Source organism: Miniopterus schreibersii, assembly GCF_964146895.1.
Source record: "Miniopterus schreibersii genome assembly, chromosome: 2".
NCBI classification, from domain to species: domain Eukaryota; kingdom Metazoa; phylum Chordata; class Mammalia; order Chiroptera; family Miniopteridae; genus Miniopterus; species Miniopterus schreibersii.
The window spans coordinates 68,640,916-68,665,342 of NC_138102.1; positions in this window are offsets into that span (position 1 = coordinate 68,640,916).

Here is a 24,427-nt window from a genome sequence, read left to right on the forward strand (position 1 = left end):
GGTTTGAAGGTATTTTCTACAGTATATTTTGTTCAGTAGGTGAGCAGAAATACAGCTTTAAAAAAGTTTCTCTCATTTTCTTTGCTTCTTCCGTCTCTTATCTTTTTCTTTTTCCCCTGCCCTAGAACTCCTTCTCCTAGTCCCCTTTTTGTTTCTCTTTAGATATTTCTGTTTCTAGTCTCTTTACCTTCTCCAGTTTAGTTGATGATGGTATCACTATTGCATCTGAATAACAGCTGGGAGAGCCCATGGTCATAAGCCATTCTTAGCAGGTGCTTCCCTAACTTAGGGCTGAAATAGAGGGCCGTGAGTAACTTTATTATTAATTTAATTTTTAAAAATAGTTTTTCTAATCCTCACTTGAAGATATTCTTTTCATTGCGTTTTAGAGAAAGTGAGAAAGAGAGAGAGACATTGATGTGGGAGAGAAACGTTGGTTGCCTGCAGTATGCACCCAGACCAAGGATAGAACCAAGACCAAGGATCAAACTTGCAATCTTTTGGTGTACAAGAAGACACTCCAACCAACTGAGCCACCTGGGCAGGGCAGGGTTTTTGTGTTTGTTTGTTTTTCTTTTAAATTACAATTCCAACACAGAACCTACACAGGGATTTTCTTCCTTTAAAAAAAAAAAAAGTTATATATTTTATTTTATAACTCTCTTTTTATACCTAGCGTACATAATATGGTTATCTTTCTAACCAAGTAAATGCAGAGCTAACTTCCCTTATATAGCTACATAACATTCCTTAATATGGATGGACTACCACTTATTTTACTAGTTCCCTGTTGATCAACTGGTTTCTAATGTTGTGGTGTTAGATCCTGTTACAATATATACCAATGTGCATATGTCTATAGGTTGGTGTTCTCTCTAGTATGAATTCAAAGTAGTAGGAGATTGTTCAATTTCAACACATTGACGAAGTCCTAAATGTTGGTATTGAACACTCATTGAAGGAAATTATAGGTTAATTTTTTTTACTAAAATGAAAGAAAAGGCATGATTTATCAAAAATTGATTTTAAAATAATACAGTGTTTTTGTTTTGTAAGCCGAATGTATATAAAAATGTAGCTCAGCCCCGCCGGTGTGGCTTGGTTGAGTGTCGCCTCATGCACCAAGAGGTCGCAGGTTTGATTCCCGATCAGGGCACATGCCCAGGTTATGGGCTTGACCCCCAACAGAGGGCATGCAGGAGGCGGCCAATGCATGATTCTCTCTCATCGATATTTCTCTTTCTCTCTCCTTTTCTCTTCCTCTCTATAAAATCAATAAAAACATATTTTATAAATAAATAATAAATAGCATTCGAGGAAAGAACTTCGTTTCTTTGATTCCCTTCTATTATTTGGGGAAAACAACAAAAACCTTTTTTCCCCCCTGAAAGTTAAGGGCCAAGGTGGTGCTATTGTTTTGTACTGCTCTGTGATCAGACACACCGCGATGCTGCAGTGTGGTGTCCTGCAGCACTTCAGCGAACACCCCGACACCCCACTCCTCCCTCCTGCCCGCACGCATTTGTCCCACTTGAGCTTATCATCTGGCAGCTGTTTGAACGTCCTCCTGTCACCCGCCCTCCATATGCATCCAGCTTAGTGGAGCTACATGAAAGTGAGTAGGGCTTCGTGGCAGGGAGACTGGCTGCTTGCCAGCACTTCATCATTAGCGATCCTTCCTTCCTGCTCATATTTCATAGGCTCTTAGGTGACAGTTAATCTGTTTTCAAGAACCTCAGTGGAGAGTTGTGGCAAGCCCAGGTTTCACTGCCTCCACTTCGTAGACCTCAAGCTTGACTGGTGACAAGCATGTGCCCTGCACAAAGCAACATGTGCAGATAGCCTGGTGTTTCAAATTCTGTGCACTGAACTCACTTGGCAAGGGTAATGATGAGTGCACCTGCTTAGCAGGAGAAAAATACCTCATCACAATCCCGAAAACATTATGTTATCACAATCCCGAAAACAAATGTTAAACTACCTATAACATTTAGATTTACTTTCCTAGAAAAGTAGAAATGTTAGGATCTACCACCTCCATGTCAGTCAAACACCTATTTTCCGATCCTAAATTTTATCAGCCAAGATATCTGCATTATAGTAGAGCTTAACTGCACATAAAAGTTGGAACTCTTCAATAAAATTAGGAAAAAGAACTTGGCAGAATATAAACTTAAACAGAAATATATTCTGAATTCACTTTACATTTATTATAGAAATAAGAATGAGAATCAAATAAATAGAATTAGAAGCTTGAAGTGCTTTATTTCTCTAAATTTTGAATCTGAAGGAACAAAGATGCATAAATGGAGATTATAATCTAGTCTCACAATCTATCTTGCCAAGTAGTCACTTTCTAGGTTGTGTTAAATGACAGAATTTGAATAATGTTAAATATGAAAAATATTTTGGCATTATCTACTCTTCCTCACACTTCAAATAAGAAAAAAAAAAAAGTTAGGCAATGTATTTACAGTCACACAGTTAGTAGTAGACTTGGGGCTACAATTCTTCATTCTGCCTTACTACTGAAGAGACAAGTCTTTTTGTTTGAAACAGAAACATCCTCATACTCACCTCTCATCATCCAACCCCCACTTCTGAAAAACAAACAAACAAACCAAAACCTTTTCTATTTTTTTTCCACAACGACACATTCATTCTACCCTGGGGAACTTTACCTTTCATAAGCTAGAGGGACGGGCCCATTAATTTTATTTTTCCATTGTACTTGACTAGATGACTCATGAGCCCTAAATAAGATTTGTTGACTGAGCCCCAGAAGAATCCACCTAACGCCTTGCTTTCCTTCAAGAGTCACACATGATGCATGTAACAAGACACACCTGTGTAAGAAAAGAAAGCACAGCTTTATATATGTTCCCACACTTACAAAACCTGCATTGTATATCTGTGTATGTAGATATGTAGATATAGGCATAGCAATATAGATATAGATATGTAAATATAGATATGGACAAAGCAAAAGCCAGCATCATTTTAAAATGAATTAGAAATTTACTTACAAAAGCAAGAACATGTAAAGGAATTTTAAAATAAAAAGTATATGATTTTTTTCAGGAGGAATTATTTGACATATTTAGACTGAAAAAGCAAATCAAAGGTATAGGTGTTCGAAGTAAATCAAACTATACTTTTAAAAACATGTAAATAAACTAAAAAATATTATGGGAATATAAAGTCATTATGGGAATATAAGTTAGTTATGTAACTGAGTAAAAAAGTAATAGGCAAAACAATGTTTATCCATCTCTCTCTCAATCTTTCTATTGTCAGGAACCAGCCTGAAAGACGAACAAACCTGAGTTTGAGCGGTGGGAATTAAAGAGACAAATAAAGTTATGGGATCGGGAGGGCTGCCCTCCAATGAGGTGCAGCCCCAAATGGCTTCAAAGCCTTTATTATACAGTGAGTAACAAACAATTAATAATGAGGTGGGGGTGATACAGAGTAGTTCCTTCAAGGCTGCATGAACACTCTTTCAGAGTAAACACCCTGCCTCCTGCATGAGCTCAGACCTTGGTAATTATCTTTATCTCGGCTTCTAATAGGAATTTTTGGGGAGGATTGAGTCCTTGGCTCAAGAGCCTCAGGCTACGTGGACCATGTCCAGACCCGTCACCGGCTCCCAACATTCTATCACCTATAGTTTCTATATAAAAACAACCATATAGAAAATGTAACTTTCTAGAAAACATAAAATAGGCCAGTTAAATAGTAACAGAGTAAGATGAACTTTCATTGGCAAATGCTAACAAGAAAAGTAGAATATATAAGTAAAAATAAAATGGGGGACTTAAAAATATATTTGAATAGAAAAGCATGCATTTTCCTTGACTCCAAATTATAAAAGTATCAGTTTTCCATAAAGTAATCATAAATTTAGTGCAGCATTAATAATAATAAACACCAGGATGATTTTTATTTTCAACCAAACAATTATATAGGGTTTTTGGAATAAAACTTTTTGCAAGAATTTCCAAGAAAGTTCTTAAAAAGAATAATAATGGGTAAAAACTAGCCCCATAAGACATTCTAATATGTATATAATTTTAGAAATTAAAGCCACTGGGTACTTATGCATAAAAATACAGAGAGATCAATGAAATAGCAGGGAGAACTGAGAAATACATACCTAAACAGGAATTTATATTATAATAAAGATAACCTCAAATTTCTCAAGAAAAAATTCATTCTTGAATAAGTAAAATTGGGAAAACTTCCTAAACACCTAAAAAAAACAACAACAAACAGAACAATAAGTCTGAATTCTATATCACTCATTAGTACTAAATAAATATCGGATGAATAAAATAATTAAAAAATTAAATGATAAAAATAATAAAGTTTGGAGATTTTTTTCATAATATTAGTACAATGCAAAATTATATCTTAAAATAAATTATGAAGTCTTAAAATAAAATACAAATAAATTTGACTACACAAAATTTTAAAAATTCTTGTATGAAAGTATCATTCAAATTAAGTAACACACTAAGTAAAACTATTGAGCCATTTGATAGGAAAAAATGCAATTTTTAACTTATAATGAAAATCTGTGAAAATTCCTTTAGAAAAATGGGCAAAAAATTATGGAAATATAGTTTATATAAAAATAAATGCAAAAGACTTTTAAGCATATAAAAATACTGTATAAAAATTCTATTATTAGAAAACTAATTCAAACTTGAAAATATCGCGTGTGGTTATTTTTCTTAACTATCACAATTGCAGTGTGTGAAAGTTTGAATATACACTCATATAAGACAGCAAACTTAATGCATAAATGTGTATCTTCTGGTTGCTCCACTGACCAGCTGTTTCCCCATCTCTTTCCGTCTTCTCTGGTCTCCCTGTACCCTGGAACACAACAATATTAAAATTAAGCCAATTAATAAACCTACAATAACCTCTAAGTGTTCAAGTGAAAGAAAGAGTTACATGTTTCTCACTTCAAATTAAAACCTAAAAAAGATTAAGCTTAGTTGAAGAAGGCATGTCATGTCGAAAGCCAAAATAGGCTGAAATCTAGGCCTTTTGTGCCAAACAGCCAAATGTAAAGGCAAGGTTCTTGAAAAAAATTAATTTTGTTACTCCAGTGAACACGCGAATGGTAAGAAAGTGAAACAACTTTATTGCTGATAAGCAGGAAATTTTAGTGGTCTGAATAGAAGATTAAACTGGTCACACACAACATACCCTTAAGCCAAAGCCTAATCCGGAACAAGGATTTAATTCTATGGAGGCTGAAAGGAGAGAAAGCTAAAGAATAAAAGTTTGAAGCTAGTAGAAGTTGGTTCATTAGGTTTAAGGAAAGAAGGAATCTCTGTAACCTAATGGTTCAAGGTGAAACTGCAAGTGCTGACATAGAAGCTGTAGCAAGTTATCCAGACTATCTATTTAAGATAATTAATAAAGGTGACTACACTAAACAGTACATTTTCATTGTAGACAAAACAGCCTTATATTGGTAGTAGATGCCATCTAGGGCTTTCATAGCTACAGAGAAGAATTCAATGCCTGGCTTCAAGGCTTCAAAGAACAGGCCGACTCTCATGTTAAGGACTAACGCAGCTAGTGACTTTAGGTTGAAGCCAGTGCTCATTTACCATTCTGAAGAATTCTGCTAAATCTATTCTGCTTGTGCTCTAGAAAAGGAACTTCAAAGCCTGGATAACAGCACATTTATTTACAACATGGTTTACTGAATATTTTAAGTGTAGCGTTGAGACCTACTGCTCAGAAAACAAAGATTCCTTTCAAAATATTACTGCTTATTGACAATGCTTTGGTCACCCAAGAGCTCTGATGGAGATTTAATACAAGATTAATGTGTGTTTTTAATGGCTTCTAATGCAACATTTATTCTGCAGTCCATGGATCAAGGAGTAATTGTGACTTACAAAGCTTATTACTCAAAAATATGTACTTATAAGGGTATAGTTGCAACAAGTAGTGATTTATCTGATAAAGCTGGGCAAAGTAAATTGAAATCCTTCTGGAAAGGATTCACCATTCTAGATGCCATTACGAACATTTGTGATTCATGGGGAAAGACAGAATATCAACATTAAAATGAGTTTGGAAGGAGTTGATTTCAACCTTCACAGATAACTTTGAGGTGTTCAAGACTTCAGTGAAGGAATTAACTGCAGATGTGGTGGAAATAACAAAAGAACTAGAATTAGAAGTGAAGCCTGAAGATGTGACTGAATTGCTGCAATCCCATTAAAGGAGGAACAGTTGTTTCTAATCCATGAGCAAAGAAAGTGGTTTCTTGAGAAGGAATCTACTCCTGGTGAAGATGCTGTAAAGATTGTTGAAATGACAACAAAGGATTTAGATTAAATTTAGTTGATATAGTAGTGGCAGGGTTTAAAAGTATTGACTACAATTTTGAAAGTTCTATTGTGAATAAATGCTATGAAACAGCATTGTGTACTACAGATAAATGGTTTCTAAAGGAAAAGTCAACAGATACATGAAATTTCATTGTTCTTATTTTAAGAAATTGCCACCCCAGCCTTCAGCAACAACCATCTGATTAGTCAACAGCTATCAGCAACAAGGCAAGACCCTCAACCAGCAAAAAGAGATGACTTGCCGAAGGCTCAGATGATGGTTAGCATCTTTTAGCAATAATGTAGTTTTTTTAAGTTAAGATATGTCCATTTCTTTTAAAGACATAATGCTATTGCACACTTAATAGACTATAGTGTAAACATAACTTTTATGTGCGCTGGGATACCAAAAAATTTGTATGGCTCACTTTATTGTGATATTCACTTTATTGTGGTGGTCTGGAACCAAACCCACAATATCTCTGTGTGTGCCTATAATTTGTATATATTTTTTAAATATATCTTTATTGATTTCAGAGAGAGGAAGGGAGAGGGAGAGAGAGAGATAGAAACATCAATGATGAGAGAGTCATTGATCAGCTGCCTCCTGCACGCCCACCACTGGGGATCGAGCCCACAACCCAGGCATGTGCCCTGACTGGGAATCAAACCCCAATCTCCTGGATCCTAGGTTGATGCTCAACCACTGAGTCACACCCAGCCGGGCTATAATTTGTTTTTAAGTAGCCAGTTAAATCACATGGAACATATACTGATTCCGTTTTTATTGTATCTTGCAGATGTTTTCACTCTTTAGCATAAGACACTTGGATAAGAATATTTATCTCAATATTGTGGTAGTAAAGATTGAAAACAACAGTAATGTCAAGAGATTATTAGTTAAATTACATATAAGTATATAATGTATTAATATGTTGCTATGGTCATTAAAATTAAAAAAAATGTATATAAGCTAATATAAATAACAACCAAGATATGTAGTTTAGGTAAAAAGCAAGTTGCAAGACAGTATATATATTATGATATCATTTGGAAATTCAGAAATATATCTGAAATAATATATAAGGTCATTGGTAACTGGATATTTTTGGAAAAGATTGGGCATATATAGAGAGCATTGAAGATAAATACATTACCTGCTAACTATTTACAACATATGAATTTTTTATTAAGTACATAGAATTCCTACTAATAAAAATAATACAAACAAATGGAAAAGGGATTGGGGGAAAACTTCTGTGCTATTTATTCCCTTGGACTTCACTGAGTTGTTTTTAAACCTTGAGGCATGAATGCTATGTGTACATAAATAAGTTTTATGAAAGCACTTAGTGCAGTGGCACTTCCTTGGAAGTATAGCATAAAACAGTTTGTGTTGAGAGGACAGGAGAAAGAGCAACCTAATGAACATAACCCTGTGTTTTAAATAATAAGCGAGGATGGCTTACCACATTTTTCCACTTGTGCTCAGATGTTTTCAGTATTTTAAAGGGGAGATATTCTTTCACTCATTCAGCAAGTATTTATTGAGAGCTTGTATGAGCTAATTATTGTACTAGGCACTTAAGATACATCAGTGGATAAGACTAATCCCAGCCTTGCAGATAGGGGGAGCTGAGATCAGCCTTTCACAGGAGGTCACCTATAGCTGGTTCCAGAAGCATGACCCTAGACATCAAGCCTTGGGCGATAGTATGACAGACTTGGAATCGATACACTAGAAAATGTGGGTGCATGATTTACTGGGCTAACAATTGATGGTGAAAGTAAACTGGTTAAAAGATAATATTCAGAAGTGTATTTTGGCTGACCACATTTAACATATGATACATGATGTCAATAAGCAGAAGTCAAACCATTTTTCAAAGTACACAGTAGACTTCAAATAATTACATCTTATTTGTGCACAGAACTTCACAACTTTAAAATAGTTTCATATATTACTCTCATTTGTTCCTAACAACTTGACCATGGGAAGGAAGCCAGAGTAAGTATTTCTTGCCCCAATTTATACATGGAAATGTGAGTCTTATAAAGGTTGTAAATTTTTTAAGTTTATTTGACTGGTAAGTGGCAGATTTTAAATGAGTTCCCAGGTCTTAAAATCTTAGTTCAGTTTTTAAGAGCACATTACTTCTTAGGAAATACACAAAAAGTCCTACAGCAGTCTGATACAGGAACAATTCATAGGGCCATAAAGTTACACTGACAGTGCAAAGGTGACAGGCACCACTAGTCCTTGCTAATATACAGAAGGGCGATTAAAATAAAAATCTACACATGTAATTCCATTAAGAATGACAAAGATGCAAATATTTTACATTAGTATAACAATAATATTATTCTTACACATTTTTATATGTTCACTGTCTCTGAGACCTGAAGAATGTATGTTAGCTTCCATCCCTTTTAATGTTTGCTTTTATATGAACCATAACTCCAAGAACCTTAATAATGTAATCTTCACTTACACTCTTTTAGAAACTGTATCAAGTGTACTAAATTGCTTATGCATTTTTAGCAGATAGTATCCAAACTGAATTGATAAATATAATCCACTGATCCTACTGAAGTATTTAAAAAAGCTTGGCTAGTTATTAAATATTAAGTCCTTTGAAAATACAATGGAATTGTGACTATGATTTATCTTTTATAGGACTATCACCACAAATTCATTTGAGATCAGACTTGTTGTTTTCCTAACACTCTTCCAAAATAGTGGCAGTGAAAGCATCATTTTAGAAAAGGTGACAAAACAGTGACACATTAAATGTATTCAACGTGAAATCAGAGGGAGTCAGTGTCAAACAAATCTGAAAATGCATACACATATATAAATCATATACATCCATACATGATTACCAAAGTAGGGTCCAGACTATACAAAACCTGGTTTCTCAAGAGATTCTTTGAGTGTAATCATCATATCCCCTGATCCTGATCATTTCCAATATTTCCTTTATGTAAAAAACATCATTTAGAGACAGGCCCTGGGCATTAGTTACCAAGTGATTCTCTGGTTAAATCACATGATTGAGAATATACCTCTGGTATGATGTTACAAAAAGACAATCTGACCAAAGGAAGGAGTGGGGTCTTAAATGAGCCTGGGGCCCAGTGTCAAATCATGGTCCTCATCAGACTAGGCCTGGAGGTTGTCAACCTAGGGGAAGAAGCTTCTTAAAAAGAATCTAAAGGAGGGCCCTTTATTTATTTTATTTTATTTTATATTTTATTTTATTTTATTTTTGTAATTTATACAAAAGCATTGTTCTCTTTTAGTTGCTGGTCTTTTTGAGATATTAGTAAAATTGAGAACCAATGAAAATACTTAGAGATAATTATTTTTTTTTAATCACAGTAAAACTTTTGTAGAAGTAAACAATTTCATAATAAGAAAAACCCCACTCCAAATCATGTAAAAACTGAACACATTCTCCAGGCACTTCTTATAATAAGCTGAGGATAGTGCTAAAAATTAAAATTAAACTGAAACAATCAACAGTGTCCTTTAAGAATAAACCTATATAACTTTAGCTTTGTAAGGGCTGACATGTCTAGTTTAGGTGTGTAAACTAGACTTAATCATAGAGAACTCACAGACCTTGTTAACCAGGATTATTATGCACAAACATCTAATGACATGTAAACAGTGATTAAAAATATGAAGATGTGCCTTCTCTGCTATCATTTTCCTCACAGGAAAAAGTGTAGTAATCTAAAAGATGGATGACATCTGTAGCAGAGCCTGTATTATTTGAATGAAGACTAAACAATATTAAAGATCTAGGAAAATGAAGAGCATAGATAATACATCCAAGGAAGTATGGCATGCTATCATGGGAAGAGTGTGTTCCTGGGGGTCTAGCAAACATGTTCAGTTCTGGTCTCTGAGAAGTCTCTGCTCCACTAAGCTTGAGTGCTTTAACTGTACAAGGAAGGGGCTTCTCAGGACTTCCCAAGCCTGGAGATCTATGGTTTAATGAAATTGGCACTTGTCGCAACAATGATGACATCACTGTCTGCCTCAGAAGGTTGAGTGCAAAGATAAGCAGCCAACCTCACACAGAAGACAGAATTTGTTTTCCCCTTTAAAGAGGGCTGTGGGGAAGATTCTTCACTATATATCCAAGCCCTCAAGGGCATGGATGTGCTAAGACAAAAGACACATGTATGAAAGCCAGAGAGGGCTGAGATTGATTTTGTTTTTACTTTTCACCACTGTTGCTATATGTCAAGTTGTTTAATATTTTAGAGCTCCAATTTTCACATAGGTAATATGAGTATAATACCTTACCTTGCAGAAACGTTGGGCTTGCCAGTGCAGGCTTTTCATTCTGTTCTAATAGAAACAGGCTTCTTGAGAGCAGAGACTGATGTAAAGATCATTGAAGCCCTAATACACTGACAAGCAACACACTGTAGTTGCTCTATAAGTTCATTGAGTAATCAATTATGCAGCTAGCAGCAAGTGGTCCAATGATAAACTGTGATCAGGGTTGTTTTCTCAGGACAAATGATGCAATCACAATTTCTTTTGGATGGAGCGCAAAATCACTAACATCAGCCTCTGCATAATACTTACAGCAATGGCCAAACTTTGACAATTATAGTTAACACCTTGACAATAAAATGAGGTTTAAATTGTGTTCAGGTTTTTGTTTCAGAGCCAAGGGAAGTCTCATGTTTTTAAAATGTGTTCCTTTTAAAGCACAAGGACAAACACTTGTCATTAAAATACTAACCCTTTGCTATTTAGAAAATTTGACAATCTGAACTTCTCTTTTACGAAGTTTCCAAATACAAAGGCTTATATTTCTATGATACAGAATATTGAATACAATCTTGTTGACAAGCAACAAACCCCCCAAAATGTAGAAAAAATAAATAATATTCATAAGTGTGCTAATTATCTATTTATGCTTAGTCATTAAGTAAAACACATAGAGAACGGTACACTGATATATTGATCTACTTAATAAAAATGGCCAAATATACAAAGTTTCAGATCTTTACAAATATTTTGCCCTATTAAAGTACAAATATAAAATAAACTTAAAGATTAAATGATTGAGATATATAATACAATGAATCCATTAGAAAGTAATTGTGAGACCTAAACATTTTTAAAAGATTAGTGAAGTGTTAGGTGAGGAAGGCTTATTTGTGTGTATGTTTATGTGAATGTGAGTTTGTGTATTCATTCCCCTTATTTCAAGACAAACGTCATGAGCACACTAAAATAAATTGTATTTTCTAAGATATTGACACCTTATTGATTTGAATGGCTCCAAATCATTCACCCAACTATTATGATTTTCATTGTCTCAAATCATTCACCCAACATGGACAATTTTTGCAGACATTTGGTAAACAATAATTTTAATATTTTCCACATTTTTAAGGATTTTTATTTATGTCATTCATATTGAAATTTAGTCATTTCCTTTTCAGACTATTAAATATAATATGCTAATTTTCATACTATTTCTACATCTTGTGAATAATCTTATTTCATTTCCCTAAATAGGAATAATTATGTTTTATTTGATTTTGAAATTGGTATGATCTCTAAAATTGAGAAATTATAAATTCCAAGAGTAGTTAGTATAATAAAGTTCTTATGAAATCCTCATAAATTTGCATGTTAATTTTTTTTTTATAATTTAGTCTCAATTGCTTCATCCCTTGTATTGGAGGAGCCAAAAATATAACTAAAGGCAAAAAGAGATAAATATGCAATCATGTTTGGAGATGCAACCATTTCTCTCAGCAATTGATAGGCTAAATACATAAACAAATTAGTAAGAATAGAACACTATCCACCAACTTGATCAAATGGACATTTATAGAATACTGACCCCAACAAAGGAATAAGAATTATTTTCCTGTGTACATGATTCATTCTACAAGATAGACTATATATTTACTTTTTTTTAATTGTAAATAAATTTAAAATATTTAGAATCACAAAAAATGTGTTCTGTGACAACAGCAGAATTAAATTAGAAATCAATAAAAGACATCTAAAAAAACTCCAAACATTTAGAAACTAAACAACACATATCTAAGTAATACATGTCAAATAAGAAATTAAAATAAATATTTTAAAAATAATTTAAATTGAATTTTAATGAAAGCAAAACATAAATTTTAAGATGTATTTAAAGCAGTTCTTAAAGAAAAATTTTTATCTTTAAGTGTGTATATTTTTAACAAATTATAATATCAATGATCTAATATTTATTTTTAGGAAATTAGAAAAAGTGAACAAATTAAAATAAAATTAAATAGAAATTAGAAATAATAAAAATGAGTAGAAATCAATGATATAGGAAATAGAGCAAATATTGATAAAGTCATATTGCTAAAAGCTGATTCTTTGAATTAAGGAAATTATTCTCATAAATTTCTAGCAAGATTTGTAAAAAAAAAAAAAACCTGGAGTGAAAAGCAAAAATTAATAATATCAGTGATAAAATAAAGAATATTAAGGAAAACCTTATGCCAATAAATTAAACAACTTAAATGAAATAAAGTTCCTGAAAATACAATTTGCCAAAATTAGTAGAAGTAGAAATAAATACCCAAATATTTTATCTATTAAAGATATTGAATTCATACTCAAATACTTGTCCATAAAAAAAAAAAAAAAATCCAGGACCAGATGTCTAAGTGAATTTCATTAATCATTTTTAGAAGAAATACAAATCTTAAATAAATATTTTCCAAAGATAGAGAGGAAGGAATATTTCTAACTCACTTGTTGGATTAAATACATTATATAAAAAACACATAGCAGGATATTTTTTGAACATATGTAAAAAGGTAATAAATACATCATGGTCAGGTGGGATTAATCCAAGAATGCAAAGTTGGTTTAACAGTTTAAGATCAGTCATTGTAATTTAGCACATTAAAGAATAATAATGGTAATTAAAATACATACAGAGAAAAAAATTAGAAATATCAATACCTATTAATGTTAAAACAATTTTAAAATTCTCAGTACCTAGAGTAGAAGGGAAGTTTCTCAATCTGACAAAAGAATATCCATAAAAAATCAAGAGCTAATAATGAAATTAATGACAAATATTGAGCATTTCCCTTTTGAATAAAAAGAAAACAATGATATCTGCTAGACCCACGTCGCTACCTTTGAACACTGTACTGAAAATCAATAAACAATTTGAAAATAAAATTAAAATTAGAGCACTAATTATAGCACCAAAACACATAAAATATTGAAATTTAATAAAAATATGCAATATCTCTATGCTGAAAAAGAGAAAACGTTTCTAAGAGAAATTAAAGAAGATATGAATAAAAGGAGAGGTATGCCATACCCATGGATTGCAAGATTTGCTATTTAAAAGTATCCATTCTCTCTAAATTGATGCATAGATTCACTTAGCTCACAACAAAAATTCCAGTGGACTTTTAAAAAGAAAATTAGTAAGCTCATTTTAATATTGAAAAAGAAATACAAAGAAAGAAGAAATCTGTCTTGACATTTAAAAACAGAAGGACAGCCTGTGATGATTTACACTTCCCGATTCCAAGCCTTCCTGCGAAGCTGCTGCAGCAGATAGCGGTGTATTGCTCTAAGGGTGACACATGGATCAATGGAACAGAATAGGGATTCTCAACCCACACACATATTGTCGCTTGATTTTTTACAGCAAAGTACTAAGTCAGTTCAAAGGGTAAAATAAGGAGTGCATGTGCATGTATTAAACAAATGTTTTTAAAACGACTGAATATTTATGTTTAAAAAATAAAAAAGAAATAAAGAAAAATAATGTTAACCCCTTCTTTACTCCAAAAATAAAAATAATTTGAAATGGGTCTTAGACCTGAACATAAAAACTAGAAACATACAAGCTAGAAGGAAACAACGGACTATTTACATCATTGTGGTAAAGTATTTCTTAAGACACACAAACACACACACAGTCAATTGGCTTTATCAAAACTAAGAATTTCTGGTCATAAATACACCATTAAGAAAATGAACTGGCAAGCCTCAAACTGAAAGGATGTGCAACCAGTATATATAAAGAGCTTACACAGTTCAATATTATAAAAACACAATGCAATTTAAAATTGGCCAAATTAAAAATAACTCAGAAAAGAAGATACATAAATGTTCAGTATACATATGAAATGATGTGTAACAGAATTAATCATTATCTAAATACAAATTTAAACCCCCCCAATTATATCATTTTTCATCTTCTATAATGTCTAGTATCAAAAAGATTCATGATGCTGACAAGAAATTGAAGCAACTAGAACTCTCATACATTACTGTTGAGATTGCAAATAGTAAACTAACATCAGAGAACTGTTTGATATTTTATTTTAAAGTTTTGGTTCTCACCTTCACACAATGCTGAAACAATTTTACTTTGAGGTATTTAACATGTGTCCAGACACACACGCACACACAAACACACACACAAAACAATATTTGTAGATAATGTTCATAGCAGCCTTATGCATAATTGTCCCAATCTGGAAACAACCCAAATATCCAGAATGGATAAATACATTGAAATGCATCAATACAGTGGAATACCCATTGGTAATAAATTGGAGTAAAGTAATGATATATTCAACAACTTGGGTGAATTTCTAAAATACCATGCTGTGCAAAAGAAACCAAGCAGAGAAGAATGCAATATTTGTGATTCTATCTATACACAAAAGAAGAACAAGTAACATATAACAGTAAAATCAAAAGGTAGTTGCTTCTGAGGTGGGCGGGGCATTTATTTAAAGGGAGATGAAGGTACTTGGGTGATAAATATTTTCTGTATCTTAATTGGAATCGTTGTTACATGTAGATAACCAATTGTAAAAACTCATAAACTGAACACTAAAGAAATTATGAATGTAAATTATAAATTAAAAAATTTAAAACTATATATCAAACAAAAAAAACCTATATTGATTACTTGTTGCCAATAAGATACATTTCAAATACTTTTAAATACATACAATTTCTACCATTTGTGTTTTTAATTTAGAGTTTTTTTCTTGCCTGCTTCTCTGCTTATATTTCATAGCCTTTAGTGATACTGAGCTACTGCACTTAAAATTCCCCAGTACGGCCTCCCCCTCAAACCTTCCTACCATTGCATATGCTAATTCCTTTATCCAGGTTCCCTCCACCTCTAACTTCTCTTGAGTAAGTTTTACTTATCAGAACTCAACACATATTTCATTTTGTTTGAGAACCTTCTCCAAATGTGTCATTCAGTTTAGATGTCCCTACTATGTGCTAGCGCAGTAGCATTCCTTTGTTAGCACATGTTAGCTATTTTGTAGTGTATTTGATAGCCATAAAAGAAAAAACTCCAGTTTAATTAGTGGGGAAAATAACCTTTACTTTTATATTTATTACCTTCAAACATTTGGTCTATGTCTAAAAAAATGATAAACTGGTTTTATAGATATTATGAAATATTTTATCTTATGTAAAAATGATAGTAATGATGCTAATAATAACAATAGCAAGCATTAGCAGTTATTGAGTGATTGCTATATACCAGATGTTGATCTACTTACTTATATTTAACTTAATATACACTACAATCAATGCAGTAGTGACTAACATTACTACCCCCATTCTACACACTAGAAAAAAGAGATAAAGGGTTTAACATGTTCAACTAATGGAACTGGGTAAATTACACAAAATAATTTGGACAAAATTTGCATCAAAATCCATTTTTTATGAAAACTGAAAATAAATCCAGATGGAAATATCACAAATTTTAAATTAGTTAATGGGGCTTGATTTCCAAAAGAGAATTAATAACCAAGAGTAAATGTTTTCTATTCTTTCTATATATTGCAAATATATGTGAATGAATAATCAGTCTGTTTAATTTCTGTTTTGCAGATTGTCAAGTGTCTATCTAATGTATCCCATTAGTTAAATAAATGAATTCATAACTCTTTCTTGACTAGTACATGTGTTATTGTGTATGACATCAATGAATCTAGTCATTACCACAATGTGATGTCATGCCAGGTTTGTTAGAAAACACGTTTGTCAACAAAAAAAGTCAGAAAGAATATTATGAAAATTGCCTGCCAGCACTCATTAGTGGTGTAGAAAGCAAAACAGCAGTTTTCACCTCTAACATGTTCTAGTAATACATTTAATTTTTGCCTAAGTCAAAACGCTATGCATTATCTCTTAAAATATGTTTTTATTATACTTTTAGGGTTGGAACACAACTCAGAGTATACCTTTGTTTTTTTAATAAACACACACAATTATTCGTATTTCTCTGGCTGAATCTGTGTCACAGTTATTTTAAAAAATCAGTGTTTGCCAATCAAGCCTCAAAAACCGTTCCTTGGTTAAGTTTATTCCCAGTTATTTTTTTAGTTGCAATTGTAAATGGTATTTTTTTTTAGTTTCTCTCTCTGAAAGTTCATTGTTGGTGTATAAGAATGCCATTGATTTCCGGATGTTGATTTTGTATCCAGCTACCTTGCCAACTTTGTTTATCAAATCTAGTAGTACTTTGATGGAGTCCTTAGGGTTTTCTATGTACAGTATCATGTCATCTGCAAATAATGAGTTTTACTTCCTCCTTTCCAATTTGGATCCTTTTATGTTTTCTTCCTGTCTGATGGCTATGGCGAGGACTTCCAGTACTATGTTGAATAAGAGTGGTGAAAGTGGACATCCCTGTCTTGTTCCTGTTTTTAATGGAAATGGATTTAGTTTTTGACCATTGAGTATGATGTTCGCTGTAGGTCTGTCATATATGGCCTTTATTATGTTGAGGTATGATCCCTCTGTTCCCACTGTGCTGAGAGTTTTTGTCAGAAAAGGGGGCTGGATTTTGTAGAATGCTTTTTCTGAGTTTATTGATATGATCATATGATTTTTGTCCATCATTTTGTTTATGTGATGTATCACATTTGTTGATTTGTGGATGTTGTACCAGTCTTGCATGCCCAGAATAAATCCCACTTGGTCATGATGTATAATCTTTTTAATGTATTGCTGGATCTGGTTTGCTAGTATTTTAGTGAGGATTTTAGCATCTCTGTTCATCAGGGATATTGGCCTATAATTTTCTTTCTTTGTAGTATCTTTATCTGGTTTTGGGATTAGGATGATGCTGGCCTCATGAAATGAGTTTGGATTTTTCCCTGCTCTTGAATTTTCTGAAATAGTTTCAATAGAATAGGTGTTAATTCTTCTTTGAATGTTTGGTAAAACTTGACTGTAAATCCATCTGGTCCAGGACTTTTGTTTGCTGGGAACTTTTTTATTACTGCTTCAATTTCATTAGTTGTTATAGGCCTATTCAGGTTTTCTGCCTCTTGTTGATTCAACTTTGGAAGGTTGTATGCTTCTAGGAATTTGTCCATTTCCCCCATGTTGTCCAATTTGTTGGCATATAGTTGCTCATAATATTTTCTTACAATCCTTTGTATTTCTGTTGGGTCAATTGTTATATCGCCTCTTTCATTTCTGATTTTATTTATTTGATTCCTCTCTCTTTGTTTCTTAGTGAGTCTGGCTAAAGGTGCATCAATCTTATTTACCTTTTCAAAGAACCTGCTCTTGGTTTCATTGATTTTTTTGTATTTTTTTTAGTCTCTATCATTAATTTCTGCGCTGATTTTTATTATTTCCTTCCTTCTACTTCCGCGGGGCTTTTCGTGCTGTTCTCATTTTAGTTCTTTTAGTTGTGTTAGATGGTTCATTAGATCTTTTTCTTGTTTTTGAGATAGATTGTGATGCTATGAATTTTCCTCTCAGGACGGGTTTTGCCATATCCCATAGATTTTGGGTTGTTGTCTGTTCATTTTTGTTCCTTTCCATGAAGTGATTAATTTCTTCCTTGATCTCATTGGTAACCCTTTCATTGTTTCACAACATGCTATTTAGCCTCCATGTTTTTGAATACTTGAGTTTTCTTATAGTGGTTGATTTCTAGTTTCATGGCATTGTGATCTGAGAAGATGCTTGATATGATTTTTAGTCTTCTTATATTTGTAGAGACTTGCCTTGTGCCCTAACTGTGGTCTATTTTTGAGATTGTTTCATGTGCACTTAAGAAGAATGTGTATTCTGCTGCTTTGGGGTGAAATGTTCTGTAAATGTCAATTAAATCCATTAGGTCTAGTGAGTCATTTAAGGTCTGTGTTTCCGTCTTGATTTTTTGTCTTGATGATCTGTCCAGTGCTGACAGTGGGGTGTTAAAGTCCCCCACTATGACTGTGTTGCTGTCAATCTCCCCAAAGTTACCCAATATTTTTTTTATATATTTAGGTGCTCCTATATTGGATGCACAAATGTTTATAAGGGTTATTTCCCCCTGTTGGATTGATCCCTTTAGTATTATGTAGTGACCATCTTTGTCTCTTGTTATGGTCTTTATTTTGAAGTCTATTTTGTCAGAAATAAGAATTGCTACTCCAGCTTTCTTTTCCTTTCCATTTGCAAGGAATATTTTACTCTATCCCTTCACTTTTAGCCTGTGTTAGACTTTTGCTCTCAGGTGGGTCTCTTGTAAATAACATATATTTGGGTCCTGTTTTCTTATCCATTCAGCCAACCTATGTCTTTTGATTGAACCATTTATTCCATTTACATTTAAGGTTACTATTGATATCAACTTATTTAATGCCATTTTTTCTCCTTTATGCTGATGTACCTTTCTCTCACTATTCTTTCTTTTTCTTAAAGCAGTCCTTTTAGCATTTCTTGAAATGCTGGTTTGGTGGTACTGAACTCCTTTAGCTTTTTTTGTCTGGGAAGCTCTTTATTTCACCTTCAATTTTAAATGATACCTTGCTGGATAAAGCAATCTTGGTTGCATGTTCTTGCTTTCCATTACTTTGAGAACTTCATGCCACTCCCTTCTGACCTGAAGAGTTTCTGTTGAGAAATCAGCTGTCAGCCTTATGGGGATTCCCTTGTAGGTCACTGCTTGTCTCTCTCTTGCAGCCCTTAATATTTTCTCTTTGTCCTTGACATTTGCCATTGTAATTAGGATGTGTCTTGGAGTGGGTCTCTTTGGGTCCCTCTTGTTTGGAACCCTCTGTGCTTCCTGAATTTGTGGCTTTCTCCTTCGCCAGCCTAGGGAAGTTTTATATCATTATTTCTTTCACCAATTTCTCTACCCCTTGCTCTCTTTCCCACCCCCTCTGGCACTCCTATAGTGCGAATGTTGTTTTCCTTCATGTTTCCCAATGCTCCCTTAGACTGCCCTCATGCTTTTTAAGTGTTTTTTTCTTTTTGTTGCTCTGATTGACTGATTTTTTCTACTTTGTCTTCTAAATCACTTATTCTATCCTCTGCATTGAGCCTGCTTTTATTTCCTTCCAGTGCATTCTTGATATTAGATACAGCTTTCTTTATCTCTGTCTGAGTTTTGTTTATGGTATCTCTTTTCCATGTTTTCACTAAGGTCCTCGATCTTATCATCCAGTGTCTTCATAAGTTCCTTGAACATCTTCATCATCCATACTCTGAACTCGGTTTCTGATAACTTGCTTAACTCCATCTCATCAAAGTCATTTTCTGGCGACTTTTCCTTTTCTTTAATTTGGGGGTTGTTTCTTTGTCTCCCCATTTTGGTAGGTCTTAGTGTTTGTATCTATATATTAGATATATTTGCTGTCTCCCAGTCTTGTGGGATGGGATTTTGTCTTGTGGGTCCAGTGGAGTCCAGAGGTGAGTTTTCCTTATACTTCTGAGCTCTTTGCTCTAGGCGTGTCCCTCTTGTGGGTGTCCCTGTTGTGGTTTCTTTATGTTCTCCTGTTGTGGTTGGGTCTAGGTTGTCATTGATCAGGCCTTGGGAGGACCCTCCTCTCAGGTTAGCTAACTGTGTCTCAGCCCCAACCTCGTTGTGTAAGCTGTTGTACGGGTGCTCACAAGGCAGGACAATACACAACTAAGCTTCCAGGAAACAAGAAGTATCTTACAAAATATCTTTACAGTCACAATGAAAACAACCCATGTGAAAATAGAACTGGGAGAGTGAAGGGAGAACACACACACACATAAAAAGCTTAAAAAAAAGAAAGAGAGAAAGAAAAGTAATGCTTAGAAAGAGAGATGTATATTGTTAATAGTGGTGAAAATTTAGAAAATAATAATAAACTAAAATGTAAAAAATAGAGAAGCTACTGGGAGATAACAGAAGCAGAGAAAAGTTTCTGAAAGAAGGGCCAGCAAATAATTAAGGGAGAGAATAGGAATAGGATACTAATTGAAAATGAGAAAACAAAAATACAATAATGAAAATATGAGAAGCTAACAATTGAACAAAAAGGCAGGAAGACAGAAGGGAGGATAACAAAAAAATGAAAGAAAAGTAGAAAAAGAAAAAAGAAAAAGAAAAAAAAGTTATGCCAATGTATTGAGAGGAGAGAGAGAGATATAGCCCAGACAGGGAGGGAGTCCAGTAAGAGATTTGGTGGAAACTATAGAGGAAAGCAATAAACTCAGTTAAAATGATAAAGTCACAGTCGTTAAGTTGGGAATATCAAGAAAGTCTTGATAGTAGAAGCAAGGATAAAACAAAACAAAGCAAATAAACAAAACAAAACTAAAAACAAGCTACGCAAGACAAAATTCTTTTATAAAAAAGAGAAAAAAAATTAGTTAAAAAATGTTTTTACAAAAAAATTTTAAAAAATTATTATAAATTTTAAAAATTTTCCCTAAGGAAAAAAGAGAAAAAACAAATAAACACACAAACCAAAAACAAACAAACCAAAAACAAAGAAAACAAAACAAAAAAAAACAGAAGGAAAAAAGACAGTCAATCAGGTGAGTTTTCTCTGGGCAACTTATGTTGTCTGAGGGTCACTGTTTTGTGTGCTGATTTCAGTTCTCCTGGGAGGTGTTTGTGTATCACCCAATGTGAGGAGCCATCTAGGTTTGGCTCTGGTGTCCTTAGGTAGATGGTTGATCTGAGGCTCTCCGTGGGCCACTTCCTCTTGTCAACTATTTTGCAACCTTGTAGTTGCCTGGTCTTGCTCCAGAGTCTTCTATAAAGTCTTTAAGGTGCAGGGTGGCTGGTGTAGCCCAGGGTATCACTTTCCTTAGAGGTGTCGCTGTCAGACGCTCACTCTGAGGGAGTTCGTCTCTGCTCCACAGCCAGAGCCTCAGTCCCTATCCTGTCCTCTGATTCTAGTTCCCCAGGCTCTGGCCTGCTGTAGCTTCAGATTGATTTCAGCCTATTTCCTTTTCTGTCTGGGCTGTTTCAGCAGCCTGGGCTCAGTGGATCTGATTAAAAACACATTCTGGTGAGCCCTTTGCCTGCCCTGCCCCCAGCAGGGGTTTTCAGAGTTTCCTCCAGTTGCCAAACAATAGTCGCTGAGAGTCTTATTCTTGTGATGTCCTCCTGTGAGCTGCTCTCCCTTCCCCTCAGGACTGTGCCCTGCGGGGGTGTCTAGGGCCTCAGTGAGTGGGGCCCACCCCTTTCTTATTGGGGGCAGTGCTCCTGGCTGCAGGAGAGGCTGGCAGGCTCCGCTCCTCCCAGCTCAGCTCTGGTTGGCTGGTCTCACCAGGCCCCCCACTCGGACTGTCTACTGTGCAGTCCCCAGTCCCCAGTCCCATCCTCTGCTGGTCTGTCCATGCAGTACACGCCAGGAAAGTGGGAGTCAGTTCCAAGATCAAGCTCGAAAATGCACAAAGCAACACACAGGCAGAGAGTCCGCCCTGCAAAGTCTCACCACCCATGTACCAAGGCACCCAGCGGGAGGGGACCCAAATTCAGCTCCACACAGCTCCCTGCATCACTGGTCCCAGCAAAGCTGGGGTGGCTTCATGTGCCACCACGGTGCCCCTCAAGGCTGGTCACAGATCCCAGACTCTCTGCACCAGGAGCTCAGGGCAGGAGGGCACCCTCAGGGCTAGTCACAGGTCACAGCCTCTGGGCACCAGGAGCTCAGGGCAGGAGGACACCCTCAGGGCTTGTCACAGATCCCAGCCTCTCGGTACCAGGAGCTCAAGGTGGGAGGGCTCCTCCCCTCCCCTGCGCCACGCAGATTCAGCGCTTTCTGGGGCTCAACACAGTGCCCCACAGGGAGGCAGAGGGTCTCCGTGTGCAGCTGCTCAGTGCAGTCCTCTGGTCCCTTATCACTCGGGTGCCACACACTTTGGGACAGCCTTCCCTATGGTCGGCACCCTGAGCACTAGATGCCGGTTGTAGCCACCATTAGAGGCTTTGTTTCCTAGGAAGGCGCCGTGCCCTCCGGGACTCACCGCTCCCCTGGGTCCCTCTGCCCTGTGTGCGGGGCGCTCCTTCCCCTCTCTGCTCCGGGTGTGGGATCCCCGCTTTTGGATGCCATCCGCACTCCCGAGAGGAGGGAGCTTTGCAGCCTCCAGGCCTCGGGGCTCGGCGCTCAGCACAGGCTTCAGGGGGGCCCCCCCTTCCTATACCCCCCCTCTTACCGGACTCCGTGATGTGTCTGCAGTGCTCCCCACTCGCACTCCGTCCACTCAGGTGTGTTTCTCTGGTTTTTCCAAGCTGGCTCCATAGGATTTTAGGGGTAAATTGAGTCTGTGGCTGAGCTGGGGTGCTCTGCTGCTTCTCACAGGGCTGCCATCTTCCCCTCTAAAATTTTTATCTTAAAAATGCTTATATCGTAGCACACTGAAACTATGTTTATATAGAACACAGAGGCTATGTTCCAAGACACCCCCCAGTGGATGCCTGAAATCATGAATAATACTGAACCCTATATATACAATGCTTTTTCCCATATATGCATATTAGTGATAAATTTTAATTTATAAAGTGGCACAGTAAGATATCAATAGCTAATAATGAAATAAAACAACTATACCAATATGCCGCAATAAGTGTTATGTGAGTGTGCTCTTTTGCTTTCTGCCCTCTCAAAATATCTTGTGCTGTACTCACTCAGCTTTTCACTTAAAGGAAGCACTTGACTGCTTCTCTTTGGCACATCTGAATCGCCAGCATCACTACTCTTGTGCTTTGGGGTCATTATTAAGTAAAATAAAAAAGTTAGTTGAATACAGGCATTGTGACTGAGAGGACTACTAAGGAATGAAAGGATGGGGAGCTTGCACAGAGTGATGTGGCACAAGGGGATGGCTCACATCCTGCTTGGGACTGAGAGGGACAGTGCAAGATTTAATCACACTACTCAGGAGGGTGGCAATTTAAAACTTATGAATTGTTTAAAAAATACTTTTAAAAAATATTTTCAGACTATGGTAGACCACAGGTAACTAAAACCACAGAAAGCAAAATCATAGACCAGGAGGAACTACTACACCTATTGACAAAGAGGAGATACCTATTGTTTTACATAAGGTATCTCAAAGACCTGAGAGGAACATATACATTTAAAGGCATCTTCAGCAAGCCAAAAACACAAAATAAAACATGGAACCAGTAAAACAGAGGATTGTCTTAAAAGATTCCTAGCTTCTCTCTGTATACACGTGCATAACTCGAGGGAAATTATGAGAAGCAAACCTGAAGTTGTATCTGAAGAGGCATCAGTTGATACTCAATTCTAAGTGCAGCATCAGTCTGAGTGTTTTATTTTTTAAATAATTTTTTAAATAAATGATATTTTATTTAATTCTTAAATAATTACAATTACTAATGAGTGTTTCTTTTCTAAGTTCCCAAGCTGTTGTTTTTTTGAGTGCTTAAATCTCTTTAATGTTTCTTAATATAAAGATTTTATGGTCTTCAAAGTCAAGGATATGTCTTTTCATCTTTCCATTCTCCCACAGTGGCACACAAACAGTCCTTATTAAACATCAATTGAACTTAAGTAAAGAACAAATTTCAGCTTTCTGTTTTTTACAAAAAAGAAAAGAGCAGCAGTGTATGAGCAAATAACCACAACCAACTATGTCCTCTGATGCTTTTCTCACTATTGCATGGAAACTCCAGCAGGAAACCACAGCTATATCCTTTTAACCAGTATAGAAAAATCTTATGAATTGCATAAAAACGGCTCTATGAACATTATATAGGTGTTTGTGACAATTTATACCCACCACA